This window comes from Phaenicophaeus curvirostris, chromosome 14 (genome assembly GCF_032191515.1).
Source record: "Phaenicophaeus curvirostris isolate KB17595 chromosome 14, BPBGC_Pcur_1.0, whole genome shotgun sequence".
In the NCBI taxonomy this organism is placed as follows: domain Eukaryota; kingdom Metazoa; phylum Chordata; class Aves; order Cuculiformes; family Cuculidae; genus Phaenicophaeus; species Phaenicophaeus curvirostris.
Window position 1 is genome coordinate 1,030,609 of NC_091405.1, and position 22,459 is coordinate 1,053,067.

A 22,459-nucleotide genomic window follows, 5' to 3' on the forward strand; every position below is an offset into this window, starting at 1 on the left:
AGTGTCATTGTGCAGCTAATGAAGACCTCTAAAGACAATTTCATCCAACATTCTTATTTTAGAGGCAAAAATGGGAGAACAAAATAAAATAGTTTGTGTTTTTCCAGTGTTTTTGGACTACAAAAAACAAGACTCAAATTGAGGTTGCAAAGATCATGGAAACAGTTCCACCATAGTTGAAGACAGCGGTTGTACTCTCCTCGTTCTTTTTTTCTAACCTTGTATTTGCACTTATGTTTTTTGCTGCTTTGCTTTGGAATCCCTGAGATAAATAATAAGGAGGTGTAGTAATAGTCCTACTGTTAAACCACTTTCAGCAAATAACCTCTGTGAGCCCAGCTTTTTCCTTGTAGAGAGTCCTTGGTTGAGAGGGTCGTGACTTTCTGCACCTCTGTCACTCACAACAGCAGTCTGTCCTGTATGCACCTAGAGAGATGGAATCTGCATCTGAGGCAAGACCCTGTTTGGACCTGAAAACATGATGTACAATAATAATTGGCTGGATGGCAGGGGGAAGAAGTATGGAACAGAAGGGATCTAAAATAGTGACATGAGCCTGAAGCTGGGAGGATGAGACTGCAACAGAGGATTATCAGGATGGAGAGCAATGGTTTAGTACTTTCCACTTCCAATGCACTGCACAGATATTAACCAATTAATCTGCACAAATGAGCCATGAAAATAATCAGTGACTTGACGTCCAAACACAGTGAAATAATTTTTCAGGTTTACCACTGAATGTTCCAGGTCTTATGGCTTAGACCTCAGAGAGAGTTTGAGATGTCAAAGGGCCACTGACTTGGGTAAGTGTCCAAAGGCACTGCCTTGCCCAGGGGTGTGTGGCTGGGAGATCCTCTCCTGGGTTTAAAAGCAAAAGGGACTGCCCACTCTGACTCATAACATAAACTGTACAGTTTCACTAGTGATGCCTTTGCAAGTTCTGTTACCTGTGGTTGAATTCAAGTACCCTTTCTCAAAAGAGGGTGTTGGGTTTAGTATTCTAATACATAAATACCTTGCCACATTACTTGAAATTCTGTCCCAATGATACATTATCTTACTTCACTCTCTTTCCCTGTAAGTGAAGTGAGCTCTTTAAAGACTGTAATAATTATTCCTTTCTACACAGAGAAAGAGTTGGATTTTGCTACAACTCTGCGGATTATCTTATAAGGACAGAAATAGAAATACTATGTTCTTGAATGTTTTCCAAATCTCTTTTCTACAATCCGGAAACATTCTGGGTTCTCCCAGCATTTTTGCAATAATTTTTAGGTTGTTATGCCATGTCTTATGCAGCAAATTCCAGTTGCGTGTGGTTTCAATTCTGGGATTTGCTCTTGGAGAAAAATAATTAACACTGGCAGGAGTTTGATTGCATTAATTCACATAAAGAAACATCCAAACGATAAATCCATAGTGGGAGAACTGCCCATATGTTACAGATTGGCTTAACATGGATGAGACATTAAATAAACTAAGTCTGAAAAATAAAAACCTTATCAGCTTTATTAGTGTTGAACTCTGTGGCTTCCACTGGGGCTGACACACTTAATTAAAGATGCTCTGGTGTAATTAGGTTGCACATCAAAAATACAAATACAATTTGATTTTTTTTAAGACCTGTTGGAGCTCTAATTCCCAATGTTGTGAATATTTATTTTATTCAGTTGGTCTCCACCTTGTTGTTAAGTCAGCTAACACAGAAATACAGGAATTGTATCAGTGATGTCTTGCACTGCGTCCTGAATCAATGAATCATAGAATAACCAGGTTGGAAGAGACCCACCGGATCATCAAGTCCAACCATTCCTATCAAACACTAAACCATGCCCCTTAGCACCTCATCCACCCGTGCCTTAAACACCTCCAGGGAAGGTGACTCAACGACCTCCCTGGGTAGCCTGTTCCAGTGCTCAATGACCCTTTCTGTGAAAAATTTTTTCCTAATGTCCAGCCTAAACATCCCCTGGCGGAGCTTGAGGCCATTCTTGCCCTGTCCCCTGTCACTTGGGAGAAGAGGCCAGCACCCTCCTCTCTACAACCTCCTTTCAGGTAGTTGGAGAGAGCAATGAGGTCTCCCCTCAGCCTCCTCTTCTCCAGGCTAAACACCCACAGCTCTCTCAGCCGCTCCTCATAAGGCCTGTTCTCCAGCCCCTTCACCAGCTTCATTGCTCTTCTTTGGACTCGCTCCAGAGCCTCAACGTCCTTCTTGCAGTGAAGGGCCCAGAACTGAACACAGGATTCAAGGAGCGGTCTCACCAGCGCCAAGTCCAGAGGGAGAATAACCTCCCTGGACCTGCTGGCCACACCATTTCTGATACAAGCCAAGATGCCATTGGCCTTCTTGGCCACCTGGGCACACTGCTGGCTCATGAATGTCTCTGTTACTGAGAAAGACATGTGTGGGCAAGGGAGAAAGACAACTATATTTTGAATTTTAAATCATTATCTGATTCTATTTGACTAGCTTAATTCTATTGGTGTCCACATCATAGAGAAATCTATTGCCTTCATTTGTTCTGCTGCCTATGGGATTGATTCTCCCATGGGTCCAGCCCAGCCTCTGTCGAGGTCAGTGAGAAGTCTGCTATCGATTTAATGGGAAATGGGTCAGAATCAATGGGAAAGTTGCATGTCAGAATGGAGGAGTGTTCCTTCTTTCTACTACTTCCTAGACTTGAAAACCAGAATTTTTTGCCTTCTATCAAACAGGACAGATTTATCATACCCTTTGGTGTGTTCCCATGTGTGTTTTTGCTGGGCAAAGGTTGAGCACGGGAGGCTTTGGTTTAGCACTTCTGGTTCCTGTGCATGGTTCTTCTCTCAGACTGGTGTCTTGCATGAGGTTTTGAAGGTTTGGTGTTTTGCTTTGTTTTTTTTTTTTAGTTAATTTTCCTTAATAAAATCGCAGCAATTTCTGAAAGCAGGGCCTTTTTAGGCTCAGTGCAGCAAGTCTGAACTTAACCTCCCATCTACCAGCTATAGTTTTCACCCCTGATGATGGCATTTGTGTGATCCCAAGTTACTGTGAACAAACTGCTTCTATTCCTAATGTTTGCCTAACCAGATGATCCCAGTTCAGCTCAACCCATTTTGGCTGGGTACACGTATAAAATGAAAGTGTTACTAGGCCTTTTCATTAATGGGAAATGCAAGCCCATACGTAGCTTTTTGGAATCCATCGTTGATTCCTGGTGCTGTTTGGATAGCTCTGAATCTTCAGTGATACCTAGACCTCCCTCAGTTGTAAGAGAGGATTGAGAACAGCGGTGCGAGGCCTGCAGCTCTCCCTGGTTTTACTCTGTTTGTGAAACCTGAACCAATCTGTTGGAAAATGGACACCTAGAAAGAAACTGTTGGCCACAGTTTTCAGTCTGGCCTCATTCAAAACAGTGCATAGAGCAGTATTTCCCAGATGTTATCCTTGTCACACCATATCATGGAGTTATTTTGCTTTCGCACATTCAGTGTTAGCTTTAATTTTTCCTAGTAACTTGAAAAAGTGCAGGCTCCCTGCCTTGTGCCGTTTGCTGTAGCATGGTTACATACTGGATTAGGATTTTGGAATCATTTAGAGCTCCTTGGAAAAAGGAGACAGACAACTCTGATGTATTAAGAGTGACTTAGTGTTAAATGGAGTGCAACTCAAGTAGCAGGCTGCCTTGAGCTATTCTGGCTTTGTTTCCTACTTTGTTCAGTGCATGTATTTGTGTGTGCATCCATGCATATCCAAATCTCGCCCCAGAACTGAAGAATCACAGATTCATCAGGTTGGAAGAGACCCCCCGGATCATCAAGTCCAACCATTCCTATCAAACACTAAACCATGCCTCTTAGCACCTCATCCACCCGTGCCTTAAACACCTCCAGGGAAGGTGAATCAACCACCTCCTTGGGCAGCCTGTTCCAGTGCCCAATGACACCTTCCGTGAAAAATATTTTCCTAATGTCCAGCCTAAACATCCCCTGGCAGAGCTTGAGGCCATTCCTTCTTGTCCTGTCCCCTGTCACTTGGAAGAAGAGGCCAGCTCCCTCCTCTCCACAACCTCCTTCCAGGTAGTTGTAGAGAGCAATGAGGTCTCCCCTCAGCCTCCTCTTCTCCAGGCTAAACAACCCCAGCTCTCTCAGCCGCTCCTCATAAGGCCTGTTCTCCAGCCCCTTCACCAGCTTCATTGCTCTTCTTTGGACTCGCTCCAGAGCCTCAACATCCTTCTTGTGGCGAGGGGCCCAGAACTGAACACAGGATTCAAGGAGCGGTCTCACCAGCGCCAAGTCCAGAGGGAGAATAACCTCCCTGGACCTGCTGGCCACACCATTTCTGATACAAGCCAAGATGCCATTGGCCTTCTTGGCCACCTGGGCCACTGCTGGCTCATGTTCCATCGCTGTCAACCAATACCCCCAGGTCTTTCTCCTTCAGGCACATTCCAGTCAGACTTCTCCTAGTCTGGAGCTGCACAAGGTTGTTGTGCCCCAAGTGCAGGACCCGGCACTTGGCCTTGTTAAACCTCATCCCATTGGTCTCAGCCCAGTGGCCCAGCCTTTTCAGATCCCTTTGGAGCCTCCCTACCATCCAGCAGATCCACGCTACCACCCAACTTAGTGTCATCCACAAACGTGCCAAGGGTGCACTCGATGCCTTCATCCAGGTCACTGATAAAGACATTGAACAGGGCTGGACCCAGCACTGAGCCCTGGGGAACCCCACTTGTCACTGGCCTCCAGCTGGAGTTAACTCCATCTACCACCACTCTCTGGGCCTGGCCAGCCAACCAGTTTTCGACCCAGGAGAGTCTGTGCCTGTCCAGGTGAGAGGTGACAGTTTCTCAAGCAGAATGCTGTGAGAAACTGTGTCAAAGGCTTTACTGAAGTCCAGGAACATACATCCACAGCCTTTCCCTCATCCAGCAGCCTAGTCACTTTGTCAGAGAAGGCGATCAGGTTAGTTTGGCAAGACCTGCCTTTGTGAACATGTGTTGACTGGGCCTGATCACCCAGTTCTCTTGCATGTGCTTCATGATAGCACTCAAGATCACCTGCTCCATGACTTTCCCTGGCACTGAGGTCAGACTGACAGGCCTGGAGTTCCCTGGATCCTCCCTGCAACCCTTCCTGTAGATGGGCACAACATCAGCCAGCCTCCAGTCCAGTGGAACTTCCCAGTCTTCCAGGACTGTTGGAAGATGATGGAAAGGGGTTTGACCAGCACATCCACCAGCTCCCTCAATACCCTTGGGTGGATCCCATCTGGCCCCATAGACTTGTGGGTGTCTAGTTGGGCAAGCAAGGCTCTGACCACCTCCTCTTGGATCATGGGAGCCTCATTTTGCTCCTCTAGCTCCTGGGTTTGTACACAGACAGAATGATTTTCTTTACAATTAAAGACTGAGGCAAAGAAGGCATTAAGTACCTCAGCCTTTTCCTCATCCCCTGTCACTGTTGTTCCTTCTGCATCCAATAGGGACTGTATAGTCTCCCTAAGTCCTCCTTTTATTGTTAATATATTTATAGAAAATTTTTTTGTTATCTTTCACAGACTTTGCCAATCTGATTTCTAGTTGAGCCTTAGCCCTTCTGATTTTCTCTGTACACAATCTCACTTCCCTCCTGTAGTCCACCCAAGAGGCCAGTCCCTTCTTCCAGAGCCCATAAACATTTCTCTTCTTTTTGATATCTCTCAGGATCTCCCTGTTCAACCAAGCTGGTTTTTTTTTCCTCCCACCGGCTCTTTTTCTGGAACATGGGGTTGGCTTTCTCCTGAGCTGCTAGGATTTCCTTTTTGAAGAGCTCCCAGCCCTTGTGGGCTCCCTTGCCCTTAAGTACTGTCTCCCATGGGACTTTGCCAACCAGCCTTCTGAACAGTCCAAAGTCTGCCCTCTGGAAATTTAATGCTACTGTACTGCTAACCACTCTCTTCACTTCACCTAGAACAGAAAACCCTATCATCTCATGATCACTTTGTCCCAGGCGTCCTCCTACTGCCACATCCCCCACAAGGCCTTCTCTGTTCGCAAACAGCAGGTCCAGGAGGGCATCCTCCCTTGTTGGTTCATTCACCAGCTGTGCGAAGAAGTTGTCTTCCACGCACTCCAGAAACCTCCTAGACTGCTTCCTTTCTGCTGTATTGTACTTCCAGCAGATATCAGGCAGATTGAAGTCTCCCACAAGAATGAGGGGCATTGATCTAGAGATTAACCCCAGCGGTTTATAGGAGAGTTCATCAGCTGCTTCTTCTTGGCTGGGTGGTCTGTAATAGACTCCCATCACATAATCTGCCTTCTTATGGGCTCCTCTGATTTTAATCCACAGGCACTCAATCTCCTCATCACCACGATCCATCTCAACAGTATCCAAGTCCTCCCTTACATAGAGGGCTTCCCCACCTCCTCTCCTACCCTTTCAGTCCCACCTGAAGAGTTTGTACCCCACCATAGCTGCACTCCAGGGAGGTTCTTCTCCCTCTGTATTCGGCACTGGTGAGACCACTCCTCGAATCCTGTGTTCAGTTCTGGTCCCCTCACTGCAAGAAGGATGTTGAGGCTCTGGAACGAGTTCAGAGACGAGCAACAAAGCTGGTGAAGGGGCTGGAGAACAGGCCTTATGAGGAGCGGCTGAGAGAGCTGGGGTTGTTTAGCCTGGAGAAGAGGAGGCTGGGGGGTGACCTCATTGCTCTCTACAACTACCTGAAAGGAGGTTGTAGAGAGGAGGGTGCTGGCCTCTTCTCCCAAGTGACAGGGGACAGGACAAGAGGGAATGGCCTCAAGCTCTGCCAGGGGAGGTTTAGGCTGGACATTAGGAAAAAAAATGTCACAGAAAGGGTCATTGGGCACTGGAACAGGCTGCCCAGGGAGGTGGTTGAGTCACCTTCCCTGGAGGTGTTTAAGGCACGGGTGGATGAGGTGCTGAGGGATATGGTTTAGTGTTTGATAGGAACGGTTGGACTCGATGATCCGGTGGGTCTCTTCCAACCTGGTTATTCTGTGATTCTGTGATGAGTCATCCCACCGCATTTGGCAAGGACATCATAGGCTCCTTGCCCTATGACAGCTTCCAACTGCTCCTTCTTATTCCCCATGCTGTGTGCATTGGTGTAAATGCACTTCAGCTGGGCTGCCAAACCTTCAGCCCTCTTAAAGGGAACAGAGTTTGTTCCCAATTGCCTGGTCACTGGAGTAGCTAGTGCCAGAGTTCCCATACCTTCCTTACCACTGCCAGGTGTAATTGCCCCCATTTGCTGTGTGGTCCTCACCAGCACACCATCTCCAGGTCACCAGTGCCCCATGTCCAGGCTCACTCCTGTCTAGCCTGGTCTCATCCCCCTCCCCCTTCACACCTAGTTTAAAGCCCAGTTAATGAGCTTAGCTAGGTTTTTAGCAAGGGCTTTAGCCCCCCCAGGAGACACACATGTCCCATCCTTAGCAACAAAGTCTGGGGGTGCATGAGCTACCCCATGATCAAAGAAGCCAAAGCCCCTTTCCTCACACCAGGCTCGGAGCCAGGCATTAATCAAATTCTTCTTCCTGGCTTCCTGCTACTCTGTATTTAGCCTTGGGATGGAGCAAAACAGTATTTGAGCTCCAGAGACCTCCATCATTTTCCCAAGGGCCCTGAAGTCTCTCTTGATGGTTTTGGGCTTTCTATTCTCTATATCATCATTACCAGTTTGGACTATCAGAGGATAGTAGTCTGTCTCGTGGACCAGGGAAGGAAGTTTTCTAGCTACCTTCTTCCCTGATGCACCCGGTAAGCAGCAGACCTCTCTGTGGAGTGGGTCCGGTCTGCAGATGGGTCCCTCCATTCCTTTTAGGAGGGAGTCCCCTACAACAATCACCCTCCTCTTCTTCTTAATGGAGGATGTTTTTATCTTTTTCTGAGGATGGTGCAGCCTAGGGAAAGATTCTAGGCTGTGGGAACCATCATCCTTAGGGTTGGATTCCACCTGGAGCACCTGGTACTTGTTCACCAGGGGTGTTGTCTGGGTGAGGGGAGCAGGTTTCCTTCCTCTGGCAGGAACTTGCTGCCAGTCCCCATTTCTTGTTCCCCCAACCGTGCAGTTTGCAGGTGGATGATGTTCGGACACACTAGCTCGAGCAGGCTGCTGAGTAAGTGAGAGGGCCCTGCCCCACTGGTCTATCTCCCTCTCACACTCCCTGATGGTCCTCAGCCTCTTCACCTCCTCCCTTAGCTCCTCCACCATGGGAAGGAGTCCCCCACTCGAGCGCAGCTTTCCCCAGTGGGGCCAGTGACAGAGGCACGAGCCGGTGCGGGAGGGGGCCCTGCCTGCAGCCCAGGGGCTGGGGAGCTGCTGCACCCCCTGTGGCTCCGGCTGGGTGGCAGCATCCACCCTGCCTGCTGCAGCACACGGAGCAGCTTTAATCTTCTGCCGGGTGGCCACTACAGTCTTCAGTGTCTTTTGGCTGGTCTGCTAGCCACTCTCTGCGCACCCTCCAACCGCCCCCCTCCCCAGGAACCGTTTAACTCTCCCGGTACCGCCGGGACCGCCCCTCCCGCCAGGCCCCGCGGCACCGCCCGTTGCCGCCTGTCAGGGGTCCCAGCGCCGCCCGCCCCGCTCCCTCCTGGGTTTTTCTGGGATTTTCCGGCTCAGGGAAGCCCCGAGCGCCTCAAAACGTCCGCCCCACCACGGAACTCACCGTCCTGCTGCCGGGTGCCGCTGAAGAAGCCGCAACACAGTCTCCTTGCTCACTCAGTGATCTAGTGACAGCCAAGTTCTGTGAATAGCCCTGTGGCTCAATAGTTAAGTTCCCTTTTTAATAATGGTTAAGATTAGAAGGGACTTTAAATCCCATCCAGTTCCAGCTTCCTGCCTTGACCAGTGACACCTCCCACTAGATCAGGGTGCTCGAAGCCCCAGCCAGCCTGGCCTTGAACATCTCATTTTATCTCAATCTCCCCTCTTTCAGCTGAAAACCATTACCCCAACCATCAACCAGGCTGATGGTGGTGTTCTCCTGCAGATGTTCTTTATGTCAAAATCAAAGCTGTTTGTGGGTTCAACATAAATCCTCCCCTTAGAGCAGCAACAGAGCTGATAAGTGAATACTTGTCTGACTTGTGGATATATAAGTGCCCGTTTATTAAAAGTTTTCATTACTGAAAGTTTTCACTTCCAAGTCCTTCTCAATCTCCCCTCTTTCAGCTGAAAACCTTTCCCCCTTTTCCTATCCCTGCACTCCCTGTTCACGAGCCCCTCCCCAGCTTTCCTGGAGCCCATTTACGTACTGGAAGGCTGCTCTAAGGTCTTTTTGGAGCCTTCTCTTTTCCAGGTTGAACAAGCCCAACTCTCTCAGCCTGTCCTCGTTTGCTGAACAAATGGACAGATCCATAAGTCAGCCTCCTATTCTGTGTCTCCTCATCAAGAGTAATTCAGGATCCACATTCTCCATTATCTGCTGGACTAAGGCTATAGATGCAATTGCAGTAGATTTTGGAAAGCAGCTGAGGAGAGATGTACTGCCTTGAGGATTGTTTGATGTGCTGGTTAGCTATTGCTGGCTCTGCCCAGGCACAGCAGTTCTGACCAACAGCCAGGGCTGCCCAGGTGGGCCACTGGTGGGACCCTCTTTGCTTGTAGATCAAGTGACTACACTTACACTGGATTGTGCTGAATGCCATGTATCTGTAATCTGTCGTGCAACTTTCTGTTTCTCCCAGTGCACTGCTATCTCCAGGCTCTGGAGAGAGAAAAGGTTTGATGCATAAATTGTGAGCTGTGACAGAAAATGTGGCCTTGTATGTTTTGCTGTTAGTATCAGCCACCTCAGGATGGAGTGGCAGCTTTATCAGCAAATATCCAGCAGTTTTTTCCAGATGAAGTTAGACATTTAGGAATAGATGCACCTCTTTCTACTTTCTGAACTTACATTTTGTTGTGACATTTTACAGAGTTCATTTTAACCCCTGCTTCAGGGCAAAAATATTTATGGCACACCTTAAATAAAACATATTATGTGTTTTTTACAAACATATGTATCATTGTCCCCCTGGCTGGAGCTGATATAATTTCTGACACCAAGTGCTGTGCCTCGTGCACAATTCATGACGTGTCATTGCATAAGAGTGAACGTGTTCCTTTAAAATACAGGCTTTCCAGCCATGACAACCACCCAGTTTTCAGTTTCAGGAACCACAACCCTTACTCACTGTGACTGACTGAGTGAAATTCTGTGCCAGTGACTGGCAGTCTCAGAGTTGGGATGGTACGTTCATAGAATGTTTTGGGTTGGAATGGACCTTAAAGATCATCCAATTTCAATCCCCCTGCCATGGGCAGGGACACCTCCTGCTGGATCCGGTTGCTCCAAGCCCCATCTAACCTGGCCTTGAACACCTCCAGGGTTGGGGCAGCCACCACTGGGCAGCCTGCGCCAGGGCCTCCCCACCCTCACAGGAAATCATTTCTTCCTAAGATCTCATCTCAATCTCCCCTCTTTCAGCTGAAAACTTTTACCCCAACCAGCAACCTGGTTGATGCTGATGTTCTCCTGCAGATGTTCTTTATGTCAAAGTCAGTGATATTTTTGGGTCTATATTCAACATAAATCCTCCCCTTAGAGCAGCAACAGAGCTGGTAAATGAATACCTATCTGACTCGTGGATATATAAGTGCCCCCTTGTTAAAAGTTTTCATTACTGAAAGTTTTTTAGTTTCTAGTCCTTAATTAAAGAGAGGGAAAAAAATAGTTCTGTCAACCACATACCTCTGGTGGAAAGTGGTCATGAAGTCATGATGTGCTGCTGCATGGATGTTATCGGCAGCGACTGCATCTGCTTTGTGCGTAGCACTGTGCAAGCAACATGGAAAAGTGGTCCCCAACCTCATGGGTGAACAAATACGGGCATGCAAAGATAGTGGGCAAAAAACCCAGTGTTTTGAGGACAATAAACCAAACCCAACCCCCAAAAACTTCCAATGGTGGATGGAGAAGAGCTATGCTGTATCAGGCCTTGTCTCTGGCCAATACTGGAAAGCACCTGCACTGGCCTGGGCTCCTCCACTTGCTTCCCAGGGCGAAAGCCAGCAACTGTGCCTGGGAGGTGCTGTTGGTCCTTGTCTCATCTCTTGGAGCTAAGGAGCAGTGTTTGGGAAGTTTGTCACTGGTGTCCTTCAGCTCCTTTGCAGCTTTGTCTGCCTGCAGGGGAAGGGGTGGAGGTTGGTCACCTGTAGAGGTAGTTCAGAGGCCACAGAACACGTTGCTTTTGGGTGATGGAAGCATAACTTTAAAAAGGAAATATTAGTTAAAAATTAAAGATTGGAGAGGCAAGAATAAAAGGATTTTAAATGAAGTCACTACTCCTCAATTGTTCTGGCCTAGCTGTGCCATGGGTGTGCGTGCCACCGTGTGGCAGCTCTGGCACCCAGCTTTCTCCCGAGGGAATGTGGCCTCCTCACAAATGGGGTGAAGTCTGGTTGGCTCTGTAATGCAGATGAGGTGAGTTCTAAGACGGTGTTTTGTAGCAGACTGACAGTGGGGGTAGTCTGACAGTGACTGCTGTTTAGAACCGTGCTGGGATGCTGATGAAACCTGACAAAGCCCATGAGTTACAGGGGCTGGAGAGCATTGGCTCTTCTGTGAGCACCAACAGTGCTTCTTGTGCAGAGACTCGCTGCACTCACCCACCTGGCTCCATCTCTCCACCAGTAAATCCATTAATGCTGCAAATTGTGTCTGATAATAAATGTCACTTTCATGGTTTTAACTAGTCTTCTGATTTGTTTCCTGATTTATGTTGTTTAGATAGACTGATTTAGACATTTAAAAATCCAGTTAAGCATGATGTATTGTGAGTGCCTGATAGACAATAACAATGATATATATGAGTAGATGACTCTCTAACTAGATTTTGGGAGCACTGTCACCATCAGGGAAAGTTTCCCCAAGTACTCCAAGGAAGTGATATTTTATTCAACCTCACGTAGCAAAGGCCATTGTTAATTAAGCACGTCCCCTCACAAGGATGTTAAACTTAATGTCCTTTTTTCCCTGGCCTTTACCCTCACAGTGTCTGCCTTCTCAAAATACTCTCTGGTAGCATGACTTAAAGTGTCTATTAAAAATGTACAAGAAGCAGGTAAAAATAGGTAAAAAAATTATAAATGAAGCTTGCCCTGAATGCTGTATGTAAAATTAGATGTAAGCATAGAAGCCAAAGTAATTTGATAAATTATTATTGTTATTTATATAGTCAAGGAAAAATGTAGCTTAGAACCAGAGAATGATTATATGATTGCAAAATAATATCAATATTATGTAAATCTCAGCTTTTATGAACACTTCAAAGTAACTATAGAATAGAAGAGAGTATTAAGCAAATGGAAAACCTATTTCCAATAACTTCTACCTGAAATAGTTTAGTTAGGGGAGAGGCCTCTTGGAGCCCCCTGGATGCTACGTAATATAAATGTGAAATCAGAAGCACGTTCAGTGATGCTACGGCTAATGGCGGTGTAATATACATCATTTTACTATCTGCACCGCTGCAGGGAGGTGGGTATTAAACCCTGCATTGCTTGGCTCCTACTCACTGTGGTAGCTGTGCATGGAAGACATCAAAGGGACAATCGAACCTCCTCTCCTGGATTGTTGCTGCTGTTCAGGCCTCATCCAGTCTGCAGAGAGCAGATGTGCACACAAGACTGGGAGTGCTATCCTGGGAGTATCTAACCAGGCCACTGGTGTATGAGAGAGAGGACAGTTTTCCCTGTGGCTGCTTGCACCTTAGAGAAAAACAAATAGATGTGCTGTTCCTATATCCTTGCATTTAATGAGTAAAGATCCGTTTATTCCCAAGTACACACTGAGAAATCTCCAATGATACTAGTGGAGTGTAATGAATTGAAAAGCTTATATTTTGCAAAAACAAGTCCTGTGGAGCTTGTAATGTGGAGTGATCAACTGAACTCAAATACTAAACATCCCCAAACTGCAAGAAAAGCTTACTAGTTTTGGGTTGTTTTTTTTGTGGTTGGTCTTCCTCCCTCTTACTCCCCTGCCAGTTTGTTTTTCCTAGTTGCAGATCTATTTGGAAGCTTTCCATGAACAGTCTTTAAGGGAGCACTCTTGGCACCTACTGGCTTAGAACTGTCATGGTAAGACTTGTCAGGAAGAAATACCCCCTCCACTGCAGTTTCAGGTGACCATTTCTGGGATGTTTACCTGATGTTGTAGTTACCTATCTCTGTCTCCCTGAGCTCTAAATTAATTTGTTTAGACATTTAAGTCCTGTTTTAGGGTAGGAGTTTTCCTCAATAACCCCAGTTTGCCTTTAGCAGTACATCTGACATCTTCTCTGCTAATGAAAAGGATAGGAGGCTAGCAGAGCTGGTACTATTTATATTGTGCACTCTCACAGAACATCACTGATGGTTTCAAATAATGACTCGGCAATAAATTTTTACCAGGACAGGTGTACAAACTGTACCAAAAAGAGAGTGCTGCTCAGGATCAGACTATGAGAAGAATGGTATCCCAGATTACAGTGCAAAGAGAAACTGTTTTGTTTGCTGGTATGACCTGATGACACATGGTTTTAACTTTAGCCATCAAAACATATTTGCTAACATTGACAAGATCCATGTGTGTCTAATACTTGGACCTGTCTGAGTCACAGTCACCTCAACTTTGTTTTCAAAACTACTTGTCTTAAGAGGGAATGAGTGGTGCCTACCAGCCACTGACTTCAGTGGGAACCAAAGCTGCACCCAGTTCTCTGCAACCTGCTCTGGCACCTGTTAGTGTAGGACTCATAGTACAGGCCAGCATGGCTAAGGTGAGCTGACTGACCATTCTGCTCTGCTGTTACACTGTGGACTGAGTTACTGGATAGCAATGGTTGAGTCCAGCAATAAGGGTATTTTTCAGAAACACTTTTTCACTAGAAAATTATAAACCAAACCCAAATATTGTCTTTTCTATTGTTTGAGCTCCGCACCTTAGTTTTCTTGCTATAAAAAGTCAGGTTTTGGTTTTACCATTTAAAAAATGTCCACACTTCACCAATTCTATTCACACTGCAGCATCTCCTTTCCAACAAATCACGGTAAGGTATTTTTCAGTACATGAATGAAATATATAATGCAGAAGGTGAAGAGTTGGTGAGTTTAAATCAAATGTAAAAAGTCATATTAGAAACATGATTTAAATCACTCATTTTGACCTAGGTGGTTCATCACCTGTTTAAATCAGTAATCAGGTTTCAGTGAAGTTTTGTACCAAATAATACTGGGCCAGTATTTACTGAGTCCATGCTACGGGAATGTGGAAGAAACCAGCAGCATTTGTTTGTTCCATAGACACAAACTTGAGTTCTTCATTCAAATGGGACCTGTTACTTCACTAATGGCAGTTTTCACTGTGATGCAGTCAAAACCTTGCATGATTTTGCTGAAGACAGCAGTGTCATTGTAAAGGTTGTGTTTGAGTGGTAGTCTGAAATACCTGTACTGCACACACTGTTCTCCCTCAGGACACCAAGCTTGTGAGGTAATACACACAATCCTTCAAACTGTAACAAAGCACTCGACTGTCAAACGTCGCATGCATCTACCCCACGTCCTGGTGTGGATTTATGCCATCTGATTTAGAGAAGCAATAAAAAATTCTCGACCTGGCAGTCATCTCAATCTCGAGTGATGATAGTGTCAGAGAGAGTGCACTGGTGTAAAGCTTGGCAAAGTCTGTGGTTTCTCTCTTGGAAGCTGTAATGTTTGCACTTCCTCACTGATATCCTTTTGTTTGCCCTGTTATCATTGTACAGTAGTAAGCAGCACATGACTGGTGTTTGATTTGGTTATGGTGTTTTCTTCCTTCTGCTTAAACTGCAGAGATAAGTGACTGTTCAGTCCAGGGTCTTGGATTCTAAACGAACAGCTAACTGCTCCTTCATTCATCAGTTTACATATGAATGGCAAACCGGAGCATGAAAAAGGAAGGTAGCATAAGGGTCTCTGTCAGCAAATAGGGACCTACTTTAAATCGTAGCTCTGTTGAGAGTACTTGACTATTACAGAATCCCTTCTACTCAATAATTCAAAACACTTTACAAATACTTGTTTTAAGCTTCTAAGCATTCTTGTACACCAAGGAAATGTGACTTACCTGTCTTGCTAATGGGTCTGCAGGAGAACAGGGCATGGAATGGCTGTGTAGCTACATCCTTTCTGGAGGTATCCCTGTGGCAGGCAGCTGCTGCCTAGGATGGGTGCAGGATGTCTGCATATACAGACATGTATATGTGAGAGCCAGACTGTTCAGCTTCAATTTGGTGTTTGTCTTCAAGCAATGGTGTGACTGGAAGCACTGTTGATGAGCAAATCAGGTCTGTTCTGAGCAACAGGTGGTGGAAAGACAAAGCCAAGGACATAAGAGATGCTTGAAATGATCTGATTGTCCCTGATCCTCCTTCCCCACTAGAGACTGATTTTTTTTTTAAATTTCCAAAGGAAATTATCCTTAGAGACAATCAGAAGGACAAGGAATAGGAAGAGCAGGCAGAGCATAGCTGGTTTTCTCCAGAGAGAACTGTCTGGGGTGGGTACAGGAGTGACAAGAAGGTGGTGGCAGCAGACGATCCTCTGATTGGTGAGTGTTGCTGCTGCGGTGGTCAGGGGCTGTTTTCCACATGCATACATGAGGGCAGCAAGGACCCTAGAGCTTGTTTTAATGTGTGCAACACAGCACATTGGCCTAGATTTTATTGCCGTGACCTGAAGTCATCTTTGTACTATAGGGGAAATACTTGCAGTGCTTTACGGATCTCAGACACAGTCTCATTTTCTCAGCACAGAGCTAATATATCTGAGTAATTTACTGCCCTGGTGTGTTGCAAAGCCAATGTAATATTGAGTAGACGTTGTTGGCTTATACATCAACTGTAACTAAAACCCTGGGCAAACTTTATTCTGGCTTCAGAGTTTTCCTTGAAGGAATGACTGAAAAAAGATGAGTAGAAGGGTTTTTTTTTCTTTGGGTTTTTTTTTTTTTGTTTTTTTTGGTTTTCTTTTTCAGATTGAGGAAACCTTACTCTGAAACTTGGCCATTCTGTTAATTCTAAGTCAAGGAGTACGCGTGGTTAGGAGCTTTCTGCATGGATCCTGAATTGATTCCGTGTCTTTGGCAGGATCCGTTAGCAGTGTTTAATCTAGTTTCTTTTTCCTCTTTGGTGTGCAAATGTAACTGATGAAAATAAGAAGTCTAGATGACTGTCTGCTTTGGAAACTTGGTAAAGCTGCTATGCCTTCCCATAGCTAAGAATGACAATGCTTGGAATAATTTTCGAAAACAGGAAACCAAATATTTTGTTCTTTGAATTTATGTGGGACTTCTTATCTGAAGAGTGTAGGGTGCTTACCAGCAGGAACTAATTAGAAAATAAAGCACTTATGTAAGGCATATCCTTTAAAAGGGAGGCAGCATATCACCAAGATATTATTTCATTAGGTAAAAGGAATACCATTATTTGCCAGGATAGCCAAGATACAGGTTAAAACCATTAAACCGTTGAAATGTATTTAAAAAAAAAAAGAGTGATGCTTTGCTGTCAGTCTCAGCAGTGTGTGGGTTGTTGTTGGAGGGCTGCTCAGACACCTTGTGACTGCTGGAGTAGTGAGGCACTGGTGAGAGAAAACAGTGGAACAAGTAGGTACAGGATCCCAACCCATTGTCCTGGGAGCATGAAATAACATTAATCCAAAACTGTAAAGGTTCTAGTTGTATTCAGGGCATATTGCTCTGCTGAGGAAAATTCATTCTGGCTTAACTGTCAACAAACTTTCCAGTGGATGTTAATCTTATTGAACAGTGGTTTTTATTGAAAAGCAAAACAGCATTGTGTTGTTTTGCTCAAAGTGAATATTGATGTCACCTATTTTTTATGAGAAAGTCAGCTGGTGAGTTGCTGGAAGAAATCCTCTCGCATGAGAAAGGGCCAAATGTCACTACTGGGACAGATCCTGACAATAGGGACATAAGCATTTATTCTGGAAAAACAATCCCATGCATCTTCTGCAGGAGCCTGGCAACCACAAATCAAGTTGCTAAATAGCATTCCATCTTTATGCTGCTGCAATTAAATAACTTTTAATTGCTTTAGATATCTACTATATGGTGAGAAGTGTTGGTGGAAGGAATACTTACAAACGTCCCCTCTCGCCCCACATTCCTTTATGCCATTATAGGACTTTACTGCCATGGAGCCCTGGTTAGAAAGTGTCACAGTCTGTACAATGTGAGCTGTGATACTTTTTGAGTTTGCTACAAAACAAAATATCATTTCTCCCTCTTTTCCTTGCACTAGTGGGGAGGGAGGGAAGCAGCCTGTGGGTTTCTGGGTTGTTAGCTGTTTGTTCTTCAAAGAAAGCCACGTGGATTGTGGGTCTTTTGTTGTTTTCTTTTCTTCTTATGAATTACAGTCAAGAGAATATTCTTTCATGGATGATGGGTAAACAGGTTGCACAGAATCCCAGTTTTACTTATTTTTGAAATATGTGTTAGATTTAGACCTGAATTTTGATATTTTTTTGTGTACTGCTTAATTTTCTGATTGAGCCTGGAGGTCAGAATTGTAGAGTGGACTGAGAGTCTTTTCTGTTCTTGCCCAGGCCAGGAAGAAATGGATGCTGTAGGCTTGATCCAGACTCCAGGGAGGATAATGGGAACACTGATGTTGACCTTGGAGTTTGGATCCAGCACCTGTTAGATTCTGTTTTCAGATATGTAAGCAAAATCCCGGAATAAAACTATTTGCTAGCTTCAGATTTCATTACAAATTCCAAATTCTTACCAGTCTTTTTAGATCTTGCTTTTGAAAAGTCTTATTAGAATGTAAGAAAGGTATAGATAACATCTAAATTGTACAGACAACACTAAAGTCAAGTGGTCTACTTAGTAGCAAGGAAAGGAGGATAAGGTAGCTCATTCCGTGCAGCTATGACTCTGTTGCATTTTCTTCACAGGGACTGCTGAATTTCAGAGCTATCCTACCCCATTGCCTGGGAGTCTAACATCTCCTATGGTTTTTTGGGTTTTTTTTAGTAAATTCATGATAAACTCAAGTAGTAACTATCATTTTCTTGCAGTAGAGAATATTCATGTTTGACAATTCACCTACATGTCTCAAAAACCTTACTGGGTTGGAAGGGGCCTTTGAGAAGCAAAGTCATGCAGTGATGGAACCAAAATGTAACCTGCATCTTCTTTTTGCCTGTCCATGAATTTACTCATTCAGCCGCTGTTCTTCTATTCATTTCATGATCAGCTAACAACCTTTTTCAATGCCAATTGGATTTCTCAGATAAGGCCACTGATTTTGATTGTACAATAGAAATCAGCTTTCAATGGTATTTCAATTAACCTTGCTATTAAAGAAATTGCTTTTTGCCAATACTTAGTAGTTGGTTGATGTTCAGAAAACTCATGATTCCTTTAATACAATCTGTATTGAAAGAACAACCTGCATTTATTGTCTTTGGACTAGCTTCTTGTAGTTTGGGTGGGGTTTGATATAGCTGATGTAAAACAGACTGAAAACAAATGCTCAAAGTATTTTGAATTAAAAGCTTTCAAACATTTGCTGCTATATTCTTTTCCATTTGGACACATATCGTGTGTATTGCATCTCCTTTTGTAGATGATGTAAGTTTTTTACTTAGCTCATAACAGAAGATAAGACATGTATCTAAAGTGTGCAGACAAGCCCAGGGTAAGGTTTCACTGGTGGTTCCAGTTCTTCATTGCTGGTGGAGATCTCAATAGGAGGCTTGGTGAACATCCTGTTCCAGCATGGAATTTGAGTCTGGGGTGTGATGCCAGGCTTGATGCCTGTTCATGTGCTGTGCTAGCACTTTATTTCTGAGCTTAGCTTAATTTTGTTTAGCTTAGAAGCAAGCACTCTTGGGGTCTTACCAAAAGTTTAAAGCTCTGGTGGGGCACATCCTGGTGACCCCTGGTAAAAGCCAACACATTAAGAGCTGTGGAGCTGCCTGTGCAGGGAGTTGTGGCCCTAAGGGTGTCTGGCAGAAGAGGATTTGGAGTCCTAGTTTGCTCCGAGCAGTGGGAATTGCCTGTCTACCCCTAAGATGTCATTCATGGTGGTCTAAAGACTGTGTGGCTTTGCAGCAAGCTGAGGTGACCCAGCCCTTTGAAGAAGCTCTGGCTGTCTGAGGCTGGGACAGGGTTCCTGCTACATTGCATTGGTTACTGCCTCTGTGTTCAGTGCAGCAAGGAAAGCACAAGAAATCCTATGTATCCTCCCTGATATACATCACACTGCTACACAGTGACCTGTAGGAAGGCAGTGCCACCAGTGTAATGCAGGTAAAGGTCTATATGGATCAACGGACAAACACAGCATTTTGGAACAGATCGTGAGATTTTTTTCCCAGCAGGAGAAAGACTTCGAAGGGTTCTGGTACTGAATTTCTTACCAGGGGATGACTTTTGTAACTGTTCTATAAATTCTAATCATGTCTTATGATGAGAGATACTTGGAACATAGGAGTATAGGGTTGCATACTTGAGATGATGACTTCACCGGGCTCATCTTTGCATTCAGCAGAGCATGAATCAGTGTTGGTTTTGAGTAGATGTTTTGTTTAGCAAAATGTTGAATAATTAGGGCTAACTTGCCCAACATGCTCATGTTCTGCTATTTCAATGGGTTTTCCTACAGTCATTGTAAGTGTCCATATTTGCTTTTGAACAAGTCAGCACACAACGTCTGGTTTTCAACATCAACACATGTGAGCCTGTATTTGTAAGCAGTCTCCAACAAAGTTCAGTCTGTGGTCAACCCTACAAAGTCTGCCTGTATGGGAATGGAAAAATGCATGTGGAAATCACGCGCGTTTTGCCTATTAACTCTTCATGCAGGAATCTGATAATCTGATTCCGGACTCTGTTCAAGGGATTTCCAGTTGACATCTGGCTCAGTGGACTTTATCGTGTGTGTTCAAAGCAGCACAGCTTGCTTTTAAAAATGTCATTGTTTGTTTCCAGACAAAAAGTAAAATCCTCTCCTTCCAATTTGCTTTTTCATCCTCAAAGACCCCAAAGGTTAAACGCATCCCAATCAGAAGAAGTGGGATTTTTCTGCTTTTTACATCTTGAATTGAAATTGGAGTTGAGTGCCCTGCCAGTATTTGAGAATTTGAGTTAACTGAGAAGTAAAGCACAGTCTGAAATTCCAGGAGATGAGAGAGTGGAGCACTAAATAAGAATATAATAAAATAATAAAAACAGAGACAGCCAAGTTGTCAGCAGCATAGCAGTATTTTAGATAATCCCCTCTGGGCCATTTTCTTAACAGCAACCAGTTGTGTTTATCTGAAGATTAGAGCAGAGGCTTTTGATTTTACAACGCGTGTTCCCCATTTACTTTTTAAAAAATATTTATATGTTTTTTTATGTATTGCTGAGTGTTCCACGTGAGGCAAATAACACCGCATTGCTTTGGTTTCTGCTGGCAATGTATTTAGTATTTGGGATGGGTCTGGAGTAAAGAGAGCAAAGCAAAATGATTTGGTCCTGTAGGGTTTTTAAATGAGGATTAGAGCCAAGTGTCTGGGTCCCAGGAAGCTGGCCAAGCCTGGATGGTCCCAGTGTCAGCTTGCATGTACCGGACAAAGTTTAATAATTTATCGTAAATCTTTCTTTTTTAAAAAAAGCTGTTCACCATTTCAGCTCTGCTCATGAGACAAGAAATCAGCTGTATCATTTACAAATAAAAGTCTTCCTTTGACTCAATGTGACAGTGGAGTTTTGCCCAAGTTGGAGTACAGATATGCTATGCTGAAAAGGGAGATGGAGAATTGTGAGGATATGGCTTCTACAATGCTTGCTGCCCGGTCCTGCTCCAGACAGAAGCAAAGGATTTGCCATCAACTGCAAACAGAGGCTTGGGGTTCTGCTAACTTTTAAGAGATTTCTCTCATTGTAATTAATGTTTGAATAAAAGTGTTAGAAATGAGCTGTCCAAAAAGATTATTACTTTTGCATCATTTAAACAGGAAAGATGCACTAAAACAGTGGAGGTCCTGCAATGAGTGACTTTATCTCAGCTCCTTTACTGGATCATATCCTTGATCAACTGGAAATGGATGTAAGTTAAAATGAAGCAAGTGTGTTCACACTGAGATTGGCCCTGGTTTAATTAAATTGATTTTCAGATCAATCAAAATTGAGCTGATGTGATTTGTCCTGTTATTTAAATGAGGCAGGCGGGAGCCGTCCTGGAATGAGGGACTGTGCACAATATGAGTAAGAGTATCCGAGTCAGGGCTGTCATTATTATTTTTGGGAATCTACTTTTCAATGAGTGATTTTTTTTTTCAAATTAGGGGGTATCAGCCATAATGGGCCACTGGGGTTGGCTCCATTTATAATTATACTATTTTTCTCGTTTTCATAATTGTCCTAGTGTGAACTGTGCTATTTTAGCAGGAAGCGTTCATTATTTTATCAACAATTGGCAGACCCTGCTTCAATTTACTGGTTTCCCTTTAACCAAAACAAAGATTACAGGCCCTGATCCATGCTCAGCTGTGGAATCTTTGCTAAGAAACTTGGGAACCCCTTCCTCATGAAACACTCTGTAAAGCTTTAAGCACTCTTTGAAGCCGAGTTGTATTAAATGATAGACAAAAAAAGCCCTCTGAAGAATTGGTGCTTAATTACAACTTAATTAGCATAATTATGCATGCTAATAGCATCTCAAATGAATAGCAGTTGTCAGGAGGTTGGGACCATCTGTAAGAGTGTCGGATTAATACATCATTTTTTATTTCTAACAACGCTGTAACTCTTTCCCTGAAAGTGATTTTCATTAATCAAGTTCATTTTTATTATATAGAAAATTTGGCATTTTTCATTATGGGCCATTATCCGTTTCCCGGTGCAGCCCTAACACAATCCTAATGAGACCCCCTGTGGCCACTCTGCGCTGACAATGGTGGTACAGGTGTAGGGCTGTAATTGTTACAAACAGCGTGTTGTACTGCAGGACTGTGCAGTTGGAGTCTCCAGGCATCAGGGGTTCCACTTGGCACCTTCCCTGGGGCCCAGTACAATTTCCAGGGCTTTATGAAAAACATACATGTTTGTGGTTATGAGGAAGCAGATTTAAAGAGATAGAGGTGTGTTTGTTTTAAAGCTAGAATACGGCGAAGTTCAGTGAGCTGTTTTGGAGGGTTTCTCTTTTTCTGACTCTACTGAGCCTTGAGCTTCACCTAAATGGCTCCCTCCAAAGACAGGCCAAGGGGCAGGGTGATGTAGCCGGTATTCTTAAAGCATCCACGTTTTCTTAAGAATTTGTTCATGTGTCTCATGACGTTCCAGAACTGTTATTCACTGTAACATTTAGTAAAAAAAAGGGCAGTGGGTAAATCATCCAGGCTATCCAGGAGGGTGGGGAGGCCCTGGCCCAGGGTGCCCAGAGCAGTGGT

The 22,459-nt window shown here is 44.4% G+C and overlaps 1 long non-coding RNA gene across 1 annotated transcript in view; it reads left to right on the forward strand.

Annotated features, from left to right (window-relative positions):
- Nucleotides 1–8,610: 8,610 nt before the first annotated feature.
- The window catches only part of LOC138726520 (uncharacterized), a 118,348-nt gene continuing 104,499 nt past the window's right edge, over nt 8,611–22,459 (forward strand). Inside the window, exon 1 of the long non-coding RNA XR_011338453.1 lies at nt 8,611–8,734. This is a non-coding gene — a long non-coding RNA (uncharacterized lncRNA). The remainder of the gene's footprint in view (nt 8,735–22,459) is intronic.